We start from the raw sequence: 14,828 nt of genomic DNA on the forward strand, positions 1-14,828 counted from the left end.
TAATGAAGTAAATCTCTGTACCAGTAGCCTTTGGAGGGTGAATTCAGAACTCCCAAACCCTGTGGCACAACACCTGCACTACTAATAAAGGGTGAAGATTCTCCTGTAAGCCAAGTGGAGATACCATGTGCAGCGTGAAGCAAGTGCCCAAGTGCAATTGGCATTTTCACTGTGAAGCCCTGAGCAGCTTTGGTGTGCAGTATACTGACAAATAAGGAGTCTTAGGTGGCCATGGATTTATTAAAATGTGTTCATAAAACCTTGTCAAGGCACCATTTGAGAACGACTCCTGGCCAGACATTCCGGTGATTGGTGCTTAGAGCCCCTCTTGCAACCTGCCCTGCAATATGATCAGGGAACACTGCTTAATTGTATTTCTTTTACAAAGTGATGAAATGTAAAACTCTGCTCCCGGCATGCTGGCTGGCACAGGAGTCTCAGCAAATATGTGATTCTCGCACTGCAGCTGGACTCTAATGACATGAAAGGTGCTAATGCAATGCAACTGGAACCTTTAATTATCCTAGTGACTAATAGGAAATCTCTCAAAGGGTCTAGGAGAAAGAGCCTTATTCTTCACTGAGAGCTCCCTGAGCTGTGCTTAGAAAAGGGGGCAGGCAAATGGCAAATCTAGGAGGAGAAGACCTGAATCCCAGAGCTATGGTGTCTGGGAGGGGGGTTCTCTCTCCTCTGACAACCAGCTTGTCAGACACAGTAAGCAGAGGGAATAGAGCTGCACCCATTATTGACTTGTACTAGTTGGTACTTAAACTTGTTCTGCATCCTGCAGGTAACTGGATAAACCTGCTGATGAAACAGAAAGATTTGGATTGACTTTGAATGTGTTTGTGTTCAAGGAAGAGACAGTGACAGACAGCTGTTTCCCACTTTGCTAGTTGAATGGAGTCTGTCAGATCTTCATGTACTTTGCAGATTATTTCTGTCTGATACAGAGCTTCAGACCCTGTCTCTTAATCTTTATTTTATTTTTTTTTTTAATCAAGAATCTTCTCTGCTGAACAATCCAAGCTGAAACCCATACAGGCCACACTGCCTGGATTTTATGGAGCAATGCACAGTGCAGGTAGTGTTGGGTGGTTGGTCATGGTACCCAGTGCCATGGCTGCCAGGACTTCAGACTGATGCAGATTCAGCCTCATGTCACCATCAGCTGTATCAGTTTCTCTTCAGTAATTATGGCAAACAAGGGTAGAAAGGGCTAATATGACTTAAATGATATTACCTGGCAGCTCAGAAGTACGAATAGTTGCCAGACTCATGAGAAGAGCAGTCTACGCCTTTATTCACTCTTTCTTTCAAGACCTTGACAAAGCTGGTGCTTGGCAATGCTAGATAATACAACATGGGTTATGGGGGTTTTAAAGTCAGAATAAGTCACTTCCCTTCTTGAAGAAATGAAGAAGTCAATGGCACAATCCAAAATATGGAATTTAATCCAGTGATCTCTGCCTCAAGTACTCCAGAGGTTAGGGAGCAGATGAGCTACTGAAGTAGCAGGGAGGGTGCCGAGAACATTAGGCGGTAAAGGGGAATCACAGAAAACCAAAAAAGTTGGTCTTGCCCCTCATGTCCTGGTCCTGTGGCCTACAGCAGCATGGGGTGGGTGTGAATGCCCTCCACCAGACAGAATTGCACCAGCTTCACAACTGGGCTGTGCAAGCCACGGCCTTGGATTTCTCAGGTAAAAATGACGGCGTTTTGGCCGAAAGCTGCACCAAACCAAAAGAAGAAATCTGCTGTGGAGTAGAAATGGAAAACCCATTACCACCCAGTTTTAGTCACGAGTCCCCCAAGTGCAGAAGCAGCTATATCAGTGCCTTTGAAGCATGCAAACTTATTTGTTGCTGCCACCATGCAAGCCCAGGCAGTCTCAAGTCTGTTACTTCTTTCTGTTCCTGCTTTTCTGGTTAAATGCACCTGGGAATATGTAATTGTCGTAAAACATTCATCATAAACAAACGGGATGGGCACGCCAGCTGAGCTAATGCTGGGGAAATGAGTTAAAAAACCTTGAGATTGGTATAATTGGTAGTGTACTTGTTGTGAGCAGGATGAAAGATGCGTGTTTTATATGGAAGTATAAAGAAGGGACAGGCGCTATGTGTGCCTGGAGAGAGAAAGCATTCCATGTGTAACTGTGGCTTGGCAAAGGCTCGGGCACTGTTGTTAGAAACACAGAGAACAGATCACTGGTGGAGCAGAGGAGTGATGTGATAAGAAATGTAAAGGCCTATGTTAAATCTCTTACAGGGATCTCTGATTTACATCAGTGCAAACAAGGGCAGAGACACGGCCTAAGTCAGAGCTGTAGGCATTGTTCAAATGTCTCCGTTGTTTTGTTTTTGTTTTGTTTCCTATATAGATAAAAGATAAAGAAAGCATATATTCTTTGTTAAATAATGCTCGGTGCTAAGGGACTTTCCAGGTCTGAAAGCTTGGGCTGAAGAAGTTAGCTTACATGTGGAATTGCAGCTGATCCAAGAGCACAGAAAATAAACAATGCATACACCTCCATCCCTTGAACTCTGCGAGCTAGTTTTGTGGTTATTGTTCCCCACGGTATTGCCTTATCTCTTGCCATGTTTACAGGATTCGCCTTGTCTGCTACCCTGAGCCTCGCTGCCAATCACAAAGCATCAGAAAGTACACAGAGAGGTGGGTTGGCGTGCAGTGCTGGGAGTGGTGGACACTGCGGTGAGAGTGCCGAACGAGGCGGTGAGGAGACAACAGCTTTAAATGTCAGGGGGACTGCGTGGTCATAAAACAGAAAGCCATTAAGCAGAAGGAGCATATATATGGGAGAATCACTGAGGTATCTGATACTTCACATTCCTACTTCTTTTTTTCAGCTGTAGTCAACTGCAGCATGATTAGATTTAGCCCATTTCTTTGTTGTACCATTAGCAAGCAATAAAGCACAATGAATGTGTATGAAGGAAAAGAGATCTTAGATCTAAAGTGCCCAATCATCTTTGCAAAGCTAGACCCTTCCAGTGCGGAGAAGAGACTTCAACCACTCTGTGCTTTTCTTTTCTTTCCTGGCTGGATGAGAGACAACTGTTACTGCGGATGTTTACTCTTTGCACTGTGGTAGAGTTGCCCGCTGGTGGCAGCCTGTTGCAGCCTCTTGCCCAATCCTGGGCTGTTACGATTCCGTCACACCTATCTTGGTCCCAAATGAGTAGATGTACATACAACATAGTAAACACATTTCTCAGCAATTAAGTATGCTGGCTAGGAAACAACCCCATGACAATATGACACGAACTTAAGTTGCCCGGGAGGCAGTCCAATTTTCTTCGTTGGCTGCTTGGCATTTTTTAATTGAACGACAAGAACTTTGTGTCATTGCTGCGTGTTACAGTAGTGTAACAATGAAGGGGCCACCAAATGGCTGGAAGTCAAGAAGCATACTGAGCCTAACCCTAGAAACCACAAAACCAATTGATTCAAATGCATATTTGATAACCCTAAGATAAATCTAACAAGTTGAAACTGAGAAGTGTCTGCTAAGATGGAAGTATATTCCTTTACATTTTAACAGAAGTGGAAAAAATGCAACTTGCCAATATTTTCCTGCATACCTCTCTCCATCTCGTCTGTGTTTTGTTTCATGCTTCTAACAAAGAACATTCTAAATGTAGCCTGTGTCACTTCAGTATTGCTCTTGTACACCACGGCACTTTGATTTCTTTTGGATTACAACCTCTTGTGTTGTTTGGTAGTGTCCTTAAACACCTAGCTGTTGGACATGAAGCGATTAGTTGAAAATCTCCACTTCCCTGGGAAAAAAGTCCTTCAAAGGTTGCGTAAGTGCTTAAAACCATAGTCTATTGTAAAACCCAGAGGCAAACGAGCCAAAAACCTTTAATTTAAACTGAAAATTATGATTTTTCCTCAGCCTCATGATTCTTGGTGAGCCTGACTCATGAATTTTGAATGCTTAAGATTTGCAGTACCACGTGAGGTAGATATAACCACTGCAGGACAGGTCCAAACAGTCCCTTAAAAAATCATTTATTAGCTCTCCCTTCCTTTGTACACCCTTTTGTTCGGTGCATTTAATTAATTAATTTTACATGTTCTTTTTGCCTGTCTTTTTTTTTTTTTTTTTTTTTTGGAAATACTTGTGGATTCAGGGCGGCAATAAAAAACCCTTTTATTTTAAAATTGAAAGATGAAAACCAGCGTAATGAACTTGCCACTTCCTTAGAGTTCTGGTAACTTGGGTGTGATCTGATGGTACAGAATGATTCATGGGATAAAATTATAGACTTATGCAGGTGTGTACAAGAGCTTGGGTGGGGTGTAGGCAAACAGGGAATTTTATATGGCAATAAACATGGGCATGTGGTATAAAGAAACTGTACGGCCTTTAAAAAAAACTTTATTTTATTTTAATTTCATAAGGAGAAATTGAATGACCTTTCTGGTCAAAGATAAGGACACCCCTTTGCTCTTCTCCTGCCAGAGTCCAACAGAGATAACGCTATATTTTCAAGCAGGTGGAAACCTTATCTGATCCTTAGCACCATGCAAAAGCAATGGGCAGCTCTTACTTAGATTTTCCTTAAGTGTGAAGTCTGTCTCTATTGGAATTGGGTAACGTGGCATTATTTAAGCTCAGGTAAGCTCTGTGCTTTGTTCTGAGTAGAGCTTTTTGGGGGCCTTCTGCCTGTGCAGTCTTACACCCTGTGTTCTGTCTCATGAAGGACAGGGTAGGCCCCATCTATCTGGCTGGCAGATCAAGTGAAAAAGCTCTGCCGCTCCAAGCAGTGAGTTACTATCTCACACCTGATTGTAGTGCCAGATACAGTGAAGGTCAGAAGGCCAAAGGTTGAGAAATCTGGCTTGCAAAGCAAACAGAAATGTTTCTGTTTGCAGACAGAAATGCTGACTGTACATAGAGCCACAGGAACTTCCAAACCACAAGAATTGCCTCTCACTGCTTCCCTCTTCATCTTCTGTTCTTCCACCACCAACCTTTTCTTTCTTGCCACTGTTGGCCTGAGATTCTTCTTGCCTGAAGCCCCTGCTGTCTGAGACAGCCTACACACGTCTGCCTGAACACCTCTGCTGATTTCAGAGCTCATCAGAAGAAAGATTAAAAAAAAAAAAAGAAAAAAAAAAGAAGAGACTAACTTCGAAGCTGGTGTAAAGTCATGTAGCTCTGCTGAAATCAGGGGAGTTAGGCAAATGAGAATTTTCGAAATGTCAGGAACAGATATTTTGCTTATTTTTTTTTTTCCTTCCCATGTAATTTCTCCCTCCCCCTGTGGTTTGTTATCATTCAGCTCTACAAGGCTTTGTTTAACTCTAGTAAAGGCCATAGGAGTTGGAATTAGATCCAATTTTGTTTACACAGGACTGTGTGGCTAAGGCTGGGCCTTTGAAAGGGCACATGATACACTCCGAAGGTTTGGGAAGATCATCGTTAACTATTGCTTGAGGGTCAGTCTGTGCCAGGCCCGCTCTCCCCTTATAATGTCTTACTCCACAGACAAGTCTGATTTGCCTGGAGTAAAGGACACAGTTAGAGATAGCTGTCACTTTTCCTAGGGCAGCTCTAGGAGTGTGCTTTATGGGTTGTATGGGGCTCTGTCCCATAGACAGTTCTTACATTGGGACCATTATTCCCCTAAATGCCAACAAGCCCCAGATCGTGGCTAGAGCTGCATGTTGGGTGTTGGGAGGTCACGGGCTCCTTACCAGGGAGAGGACAGTGAATTGCTGCATTTTGTACAAGTTGGGTGCAGTTCTTGGGCTTCAGACAAAGCCAGCATAAGTGTTAGGATGTTCATCTGCGGCAGCTGATGAGCTCTTCCTGCTACCTGGGCACCTTCTGCCAGGAGGAGAGATGGGGTGCTGAGGGACACAAGCTGTGACATTTAGAAGCACAGATCTCTTGTCATCTCATTGCAGGCAGCTCAGCATAAATCCAGCCTATTCAAGAGAGCAGTAAAGCCCACCCCAGACTGTCCAGAAAACAAAATCAGAATGCAGTACTTTCTCTGCGTAAATAGCTAGCAATTCCTGAGGAAATGGGTCCCAGATTTCCCTGTGAATTGGGGCCTTAAGTTCTGACATAGGGAGCTATTCATGGAGGAAATTCTAATTGAGTCAGGTTGTGCTTTTTCCACAAATTGTTTACCATCTGTCTGGGTCTTTACTGGATTCCTAAAGGGACCTGTGTTGCACCCAGGTGCTGTGGTGGTTAGGCAGATTTAGGTGAGCACTCCTTGCATGCAGAAATCAAATAGTAAAGAAAAAAAACATGTCCGTGGTCCATAAGAGGGACAGATCATATGGTCACCATCTGGGGCTCGGGGATGGCTCTGTGCACTGAAATAGCAATTGCTGTGCCTTGCTGTGTTTCCACAACAGAAACCAAAGATGGTGACATGGAGGAAATTAATGCCAACTGCCCACTCATTTCCTGATTATTTGTTATACATGCTCCGGTGGCTTTAAAACAAGAGACTGCAACATACAGAATCCAGAGTCTCATCTCTGACAGGTATGGATTGAAGTGTGTGGAATTATGCTGGTGTAATCCAGGTTAAAAGGAAGAAACAGGCCCTGTACTCTACGCTGAAATTCTCTCATGAAACCTTTCCCAGAACTATCAAAGAATATTAAAGTTCTCTGGGAGCAGGGACTGTCTCATACTGTGTGTGAACAGTGTCCAACACAATGGGGCTTGCTCTTGGCAGAGACCTCTAGGAGCAAGAGCAATACATGTAATAACATCTAACTACACCTTCAAGACATAGTGTAGGGAAGTACATTGTGTTAACTCAGTTGAGTGCCTGCCTAACCTGTGATTTAGAGGTGCCCCTCCCTCAGCGTTCAAAGGAGGAAATGAAATCTTCCCCAGGGAAGAAGTATTCTGACCTTTCAGTGGCAGGGTCTGCGTGTATCAGCTCCAGAGGAGGAGCAGGAACTGGGACGCTTAGGATCAGTTCCCCACTTTGGCTACCTGGCCTTTGGCAAGTCACCTAATTACTCTGTTCTACAATTGCTCAATTGTCATAATTCTTCTTTTCTTTCCCATAGCAGGGTGGGGATGGACGGAAGGGAAGCAAATTCTTCCTATATTTATGATTACAGAGTGCTTTGAGGTGCTCTGGTGAAAGGGCAAAGGGACAGTAATAGATCACATTCAGCTCTGCTAGCTCGTTCCTAAGAGCATTTATTTAGAGACCGAGGCTTGCTCACTGGCCTTAGTGGTAACTCCTTCAGGAAACAATTGCTTAAGGTAATATTTTCCAAAGCATCCACGTAAGTCTCCCAAATCCCTTTGAAAGTAAAAGAGTCTCAGACATTACATTTCAAAAATACTCCTGAGCACCCACAACATTTGAAAACATGTGCACTCGTATTTCCCACGTGAAGAATCTGAAATTACAGAGCCAGCGACTGACCCAAGGAATTTACCGCACATATCAGTAAAATATAGAAAATGCACATCCCCTAACTGACGTGTCACTAAGCAGAAAAGATTTCCCTTTATTGTAAAGATCGTATCAAAACCCTCAGCAGACTTGCCTGATTCACTAGCCATGAAATCTTGGTCTTTTCCTTTGATCTTTCTTCAGATACTACTTCATGTAAAATAAGGCAGACTCCCTTGGCTTGCCTCCAGTGGGGAGAGACTAAGAGGGTTTCTGTGCTTCTTTAGGCTAATTAGCCACTTGCAGGACCCCAGAGAGGTGTAATGCACTATTTTTCTTCCCTCCATCCATTCCCATAAAAGCCTGGATCCTGGTCTTTCCTCCGACACTGTGAGTGGTAGGACTGACAGAGATTTCTAATCTCCAAATTAAAATAAACTTCCAGCGAGGTCCGGTTCTAGTAAAGGAGCCGTACTATTGAGCTAGATAAGCAGTGGCTGAGGAGGTTTGTAGATGCTTAGGTGTTATCTGGTACAGAGGTACGAAGGGTTAACTTCTTTCTTCCTCTCTTAATTGCAGTCACTCCACAGGCTGCACATGGACGTCTCAGGAATGGAAGAGGGAAAAGCGCAGAAACTGTCTGTGGGAGAAGTTGCATTCCGTACCCTGAACCTCCACGATGCAAAGTTTTTTCTGCCTCACTCCGAGTTATTTTGCTGTCTTGACGTATATCTAACTCCCAAGGAAAAGACCTTGCTGACTCAGCCTGGATCCTTTTATGTTGAGTCACCCCCTTCTGCTTCCAAATTAAAAGGCCAATAATTGCCTGTTTGTGAAGATTCAGACAATTGCTGCCTTATACCCTCAGCGTGAGCCACGAGGAATTCCTCCTCTAGTACATGAAAAGATGAGCTCAAGTGAGATGGTTGTTGGAGACTAAGCTGTTGGATAAGCTGCTCTGCCCTCCCCAAGTGGAACCAGGGCTCTGGATATCTGGATCTGCCAGAGCAAGATAAACCTTGCAGGGGTGCTGCATTCTGAAGCAAAGACTGCTCGTGCCAGATCTCAGCTGCAGTTAAGAGCAGGAATGCATCTAACATCAGGCACAGGACAACCCGGTCCTCTCCTCTGCGAGCTCTCTGTGTCTCATGTCCTCTCCAACGGGTGCTTACCCCATTTGCCATTCTCAGCTCCAAGTGCCAGGGCTGCCCCCACGCTGTGTTGTAGCCCCAGACAAATCTGCTCCCCCTAGCAGCAGCTGCGCCCCCCAGATGTGGATGACTGAACAGTGCTTCCCCTTCCCAGGGCTCTGCCTGCCCTTCCCGTGGTCTCAGGCCTTCTGCTGTGATCGCTTCTGCCTGCTAAAGCTTGATTCCCATTGCTTCTACTCTTGTCAGCCAAGATTTATTATTCTCAAGAGACATTAATGCAGAACACGAACCCCTTCAGACAACCCCTTGATGTCTTTTGGCTGCTACCTTGCACTGGGGCAGGTACAATCTACAATATGAGGTGGGAGGAAGGAGATGCTTAAGACAGTGAGCAAAGAAGAGTTCCCTTCAGAAAGTCAGGGTGCAGCAAGTCAGGGGCCTCACCAGCCAGAGGCCCTCTCCCACAGCCCCAGGTGAGTCAAGCAGGACAGGCCTGGGAGCAGCAGCAGGCTTCAGCCAGGAGCCCAGATCATCAGAGATGTTTGTGGTGACAAGAGAGCTCCAAGCCCAAGAGAGAAAGTCCATCCACAGGTCAGGATCAGGAATGGTAAGGGCAACCAGTGTCAGGCACCATCCAACAACCAGGCAGGCAGCGAGGAGGCAGACCTGAAGTCAAGCAAGGAAATCAGTCTGTGGGTTGAGATTAACAAGATTCATGGCCAGGCACAGGCATGGCATGGGTGGGCTGGAGGCAGGAACTGCTAACAGCAGAGCTCACGTGGGGACTGAAGAGCCAGAGCTGAGCAAACGTAGGGCTCCTGGGCCATGGGCAGAGGACGGAGGCTCCAGGTGAGAGTGGTTAGAGCAGTAAGTGGTGTTAGTGCTCTCAGGGACCTCACAGACGTGCTGTTCCTGTCTCTGGTTTCTTGGTGGGCTTGAACAAATCCTCCCTTGTGTTTCCCACCTTACCTGAGTTTCAACTGGAAGAAATACCAGTACTATCTTCTTCTCTGAAGCTTCAAATCAGTAGAAAGGAGCAGAAAACACAGCTATTTTTCAGTATACTTGTAAGTACAAGCTGTGCACCTATTGTGGAGCTGGGAGTCACAAGGGCTTCTCCACGCAAGTATCTTTTTACTGTTCACGTGAGTAAATTCTCATATTTTCCTCTAACAAGCTTCTGAGTATTTCCGGCAGAATTCCTGGGAGATTAAACATCATATAAAATGTATTTGTCTCACGCAAGATCTGACTTGCTTTTGAACCATCAGCAATCATCCCCGCAGTTGCTGGGGTGTAGAACTATATTTTTTATTGTTATTACTACTTTTCTACTTTCTGTCCTGGATCTTGTAAGATACCTGTCCTATCTCTAATTATGCTAACGAGGTCCTGAGGTTGATTTAGAGGCTCTGTTATAATGCCAGCCTCTCAGTTTACATCTCAAGTATCGGCATGTTTATTGCAGATGTCTGTTAGGAGCAGCTACTTTTTCTGTGCTTGTGTGCAGAGCGAGAGACAGAGCTGGAGGGGAGTGGTACGAAATAACCCACAGAAATGAGAAAAAGCAGCTATCTCTGCCATATCTGCATCTGACTTCTCTGCGGGGCACGGAGCCTTGCCTGTAGCTTCTTTTGGACGTATAACATTTAGTTTCATATGTTCTTTCCCCAAATACAAAACAAATTGACTCATGAAAGAACAGTTCATTCCTGAGGGCCAGCACCCTGTTCGGTATGTTGATAACTTTCCAGAGCTGATGTGTGTATTAGTCACCCTTGCTGGTTCACTGCTGATCTGAAAGACAGAGGTTAAATAATTGCGAAAGCGAGGTTGATGTCATCGTGGCACCTGACTGAAGCTGGTACTTGGGAACTGGCGAAAGAGATGCATTCGCTTTGCTTTCACCCAGGAAAGGGCTCGCACTGAGCAGTGGTTCTCCCCCTTCCCTGAGACGTGCCATCCATTCCCAAACCACACACGGGTGAGCATCAGGCAGAGGTGACCTGCAGACAATGAGCCCTCTCACTGCAGTCCTTTTTTTCTCTCATTTTTCCCAACCCGAATGGATCCTGGAGGTTTTTCTAAATCAGATGCACGTGTGCACGTTTCCAAGGGCCTCCCTCGTGTCCTGCACCGTGCACGTATACCCCAGCACGTAAGTCAGGATCTGTTTTGTGTGTATAAGTAGACAGGTGTGTTGCACAGGCCTGTTTTACTGACAATATTGTGTATATCATACACAAGCTATCATATATCGTACGGGCTTGTATGGGACTATGGGCCTTTTCTACTTGTTTTTTAACACCGAGACTACGACTTGGCGCTGTGTGAGACATTAAAAAATAAAGACAGGCCCCGTGCTAAAGAGTTTGTACTCTAAATGTCAGACGGAGAAAAGACAGGATGCACTGTGGTGAGGAAGATTTCTGATGTGTTTGTAATTTAAATAGGAAAAAAAACTAAACTTGTTTCACAGGAAAAGAGCGCGTGCATGTTTGTTTTTCAGAGGAGTTTAGAGAAGAACAAGCAACAGTTTTGTGACAGTTTTCTGGTGGAGCGGTTTCTCTTAACACCTGCGCAGAGGCTCGGGAGAAGGAAATGGGGCTGTGTGGTCTGCGCCTGCTGTTCCCCTGCCCCGTGAGTGAGATTCAGCTGTGACCTGTGAGGGTGCAGCCTGGAGCTGGACCGGCTTCATTGGCACACGTGCCAGTCCTTTGCTCCCTCAGCTCTTCCCTTTGGCTCCATTGCATTTGTGTGCCCCTGTGTCTAGCTCCTATCCTGCATTGTGCTTTCTGCTTTTAATGAGAAGGGTCAGGCAGCAAAGCAAAACTTCCATGCTGTGATCACAGGAGAGGAGCTAGTTATTTGTGTCCCATGTGAGGCCATGAAAACAGGAGCCTTGCAGCAGGGCTCTGCAGCATCCACAGCACCTTTGCTGCTGCCAGCTGACTTTCTGTAGCACAAGCCCCTTGCAATGTTGTTCTGCATCATGCCAGTGATGGGCAGGCCAGAGAAGTTAGGAATGAGTGCAAGGGGTACATCTTATCCTTTTTTGGGGAGCGTGGTTTTCCAGGTCTAAATCTCTTTAATCTCTGTGTCGTCAGCATTTTTATTATACATGTACGTATTTGTATTTTAAGAAAATGAAGCGCTGGGTGTGGATATGTGCTAATACTAAATAGAAGACATAACCATACGAAGCTCCCTAAAGCCTTATATTAAAATACCAGCAGCGCTTGACTCCAAAGCACCGGGCTGAAGAGGTATGTGGAGAAGCCTTGGTCCACTTTGCTGCTAAAGACAGAAACTTCTCATGGGCTCATTTCAGAGCAGTAGGGCACACAGCTGTAAGCAGAAAGGTTCTGTGGGTCACACCATCTTAATGACACACTGACACAGCTGGAGAGCTCCTTGTGACACTGCGAGGTTTTAATTCCACACCAGGGAGCTGCCTCGAGGTGCTGGAGCCTGTTAGGTGCCTGAATTCCCATAGTGGTGTCAAGAGAGCTAAGCTGCAGATCCCGGCTCATCCAAACCATCTTCATCTTGGCGTTTTCTCTGGTTTTACTGCAGAGAGAGACTCGGTTTCCCTGGCTTAAACTTACAGTGTGTCCAGAGGAAGTGTGAACAGCACAGGGGCAGTTTCTGTGGCCCTGTGAACTCAGAATTCAGCGCAGCTCCCCAGAGCGATGTGTGTATGTAAGGACTCCACACCAAGCACACTACAAATTCAATAGCAATTGCAGCAACAACGTTCGTAGCACTTGCAAAAGGAACCAATGCTGACCACTTAGCAAAATAAAATAAAATACGCCACCAAACCCCCAAAGGGCACCTGGGTGGAAGACAGAAGCAGTGCAGCGATAAAGCAGAGCACAGGGCAGCCCTCCTGACCCTCTGGTACCGGCCGCTTCCAGGTGCCTGCAGCAAGCACACGGCTCAGGCTGGTGCAGCAGGGAGCACACATCTCCAAGATGGGGCCAGCAGCTGGTGGAAGCAGCTGTGTCCTGGGCAGCTCACAGCAGAGTTAGGGAGGTGGAATTAAACCATCCTTGCCTGTCTCCAGGTTTAGCCACATTTTCACTCTTTGCTCATTACCGACAACCAAAGCATGCTTTGGAGCTTAGACTGGCTAAAATACAGAGCTGGGCTGACCACAGACTTCTTCTACATCCAAGGATGGATGATCACCCATGTGGGAAACAGCTATGTGATTAAGGGAAGAATCCCCTTTTTGGAGGGCCAATTTAAAGAAATGTCATTTCTGTTAGCAAATGCTGTGTTTTTTTTTCTTCTTGTTTTCACATCTGCCACCCCCGAATATACAATTCAATCCTGTAAATGTGTTATTGAAAGGAGTATTTATGACCAGTTTTGATACCTTAATACATTTTAAAGCAATTCATAAGACTCTTTACATGAATAACTGAAATTAACCTTCATTTGTGCTTTAATTTGAAGTTCAAACTTAACATAATCAATATTTTGTGGTCTTCTGCAATCTGTTCAGGTCTGTTTATCCAAGGAAATTATTTGTTCCACTTCTGCCTTTGAGGTAGAAATGGACACAGTTAATTCCAGATTCCCAAACTTGAAGAAACTGAAGGAACTGGGACTCTGAAGATAGATAAATATACCACGTCTGTATCTGAGGCTTGTGAAGTACATCCACACACACTCCACGTAATCTTTTAGTGCATGATATATGCAATATTCCTCATAAAACAATCCCTATTCAGCTCCTTGTAAAATTTTAGCTCTTCAACAATGGTTGTAAAGGCTGCTTTTTTCCCCAGAGAAAGTGATTGTATAAGGTGAAAATAACCTTATTTGCTGTAATCAGAATGTGAAATCAGATATGGGAGCAGACGTATACTGCTGAATAAAATCCTTTGCATTGTTCTTGTAATGATGTGTTTTTGGATGAGCTACGTTTATAACCAAGTAATTTGCTATCAATGTTTCATTGTAATTTACTTTCTAAAGAATTCATCGTGTCATAACCTTCAGTAGGTACAAGATCAGTTTGTTCTAATTTTAAGATTGTATCATAAGAAACATTTAGCACATTGTGAAATAAATTCAAGGAGCATTTAATCACTGCAAGCCTCTCTGTCATGCCCATCTTTGTCATCCTTAACAAACTTAAAAACTGCAACTGGGCAATTCTCAGCTAATGTAAAAAGTAACATCTAATAGCTTTCAACTGCAAGTCAGACGGATAATCATCTCGTGGGGACATGCCTCAACATTTCCGTGCATTGAAGGTTGACAAAATGATATAGCTTCCGTAATTCTGAAACTCTTGGCAGCTAAGGAGAAGTGATTGAAAACTTTCGTTACACAGCCCTCAAGATCAAATGATTGTTTGATCAAACACTTATTTATAAAATACTTCGCTGTGTTTTACAGAAGATGAGGATGCTTATTTTGCTTCCAGCTAATTGCCCAGCTCATTTTCCAGTAATTTATAGACAGCGATGCCTCCAAAAGCCAACATTAGTCTTATTAGCTGCATGTGAATAACAAAGTTGAGACCATTTGACTGTTTTAATACTTCTTACTATTTCAGATATTCTCATACAGTTTCACTGATGCCTTGCAATAACAAGAAAGCAGATTTTCTTCATTACTGCACGCCTGAGAGACAAATGACTATCAAGAACACTTCATTATTTCTGTGGTTTGGAAGCTTTATATGTGCAGAGCACATATAGGGCAAACCACCTAGAGTTATTCTAACTTTTTTTTTTTCCCCTTTTAGTTGCTATTTTCTGTTTAAAATTTCAGTTACATTTTTGAGAAAACAGAAGTTCTTGTTTATGAGCGAGTGGCTGGAATTCGATCTCACACAAAGTGGGCAGAAGATATAAAGCAGTCTGCCTCAAGTATAGTTCCAGTGAAGTCAGCAGCGTCCCTGTGGGAGTGAATATCCACACGAAGTCTCCAGGTTGTTCTTGGTTCCCTGCCTCGCTCTGGCAGGGTCTCCAAGCAGGAAGCTCAGTGTAGGAGTTTATTCTGCCTCAGTTCTCCTATGAAATTACAATTCGTTTCTGTGTGCTAAACTCAAATGCAACCATTTCCCTTTTGCTTTTCATCATATACTTCTGATGCCACCTCTTACAATGCTTTTAGAAGCTCAGAAACCATTTTACTGAGTAAGAGAGCAGCTGCTGTGCTCTAGAAAAAACTCTGCTCCTTTATATACTGCTGAGCTTGGATGAAATTTTCTACTAAGCTCTGGAAGGACCTTTACCTA

At 44.4% G+C, this 14,828-nt stretch overlaps 3 long non-coding RNA genes across 3 annotated transcripts in view; 2 read left to right on the forward strand and 1 right to left on the reverse strand.

Moving 5' to 3' along the window:
* The window catches only part of LOC139999134 (uncharacterized), a 68,048-nt gene that overhangs the window by 12,571 nt on the left and 40,649 nt on the right, over positions 1–14,828 (forward strand). The gene's annotated exons all lie outside the window — the stretch shown is intronic.
* Positions 1–14,828, reverse strand: part of LOC119713293 (uncharacterized) — a 43,041-nt gene that overhangs the window by 1,988 nt on the left and 26,225 nt on the right. The gene's annotated exons all lie outside the window — the stretch shown is intronic.
* On the forward strand, positions 4,311–13,471 carry LOC139999136 (uncharacterized). Its single transcript, XR_011804241.1, has 2 exons — positions 4,311–6,538; positions 7,995–13,471. It is a non-coding gene; the product is annotated as an uncharacterized lncRNA (long non-coding RNA).

The sequence above is a fragment of the Anas platyrhynchos genome, chromosome 20, assembly GCF_047663525.1.
Source record: "Anas platyrhynchos isolate ZD024472 breed Pekin duck chromosome 20, IASCAAS_PekinDuck_T2T, whole genome shotgun sequence".
NCBI classification, from domain to species: domain Eukaryota; kingdom Metazoa; phylum Chordata; class Aves; order Anseriformes; family Anatidae; genus Anas; species Anas platyrhynchos.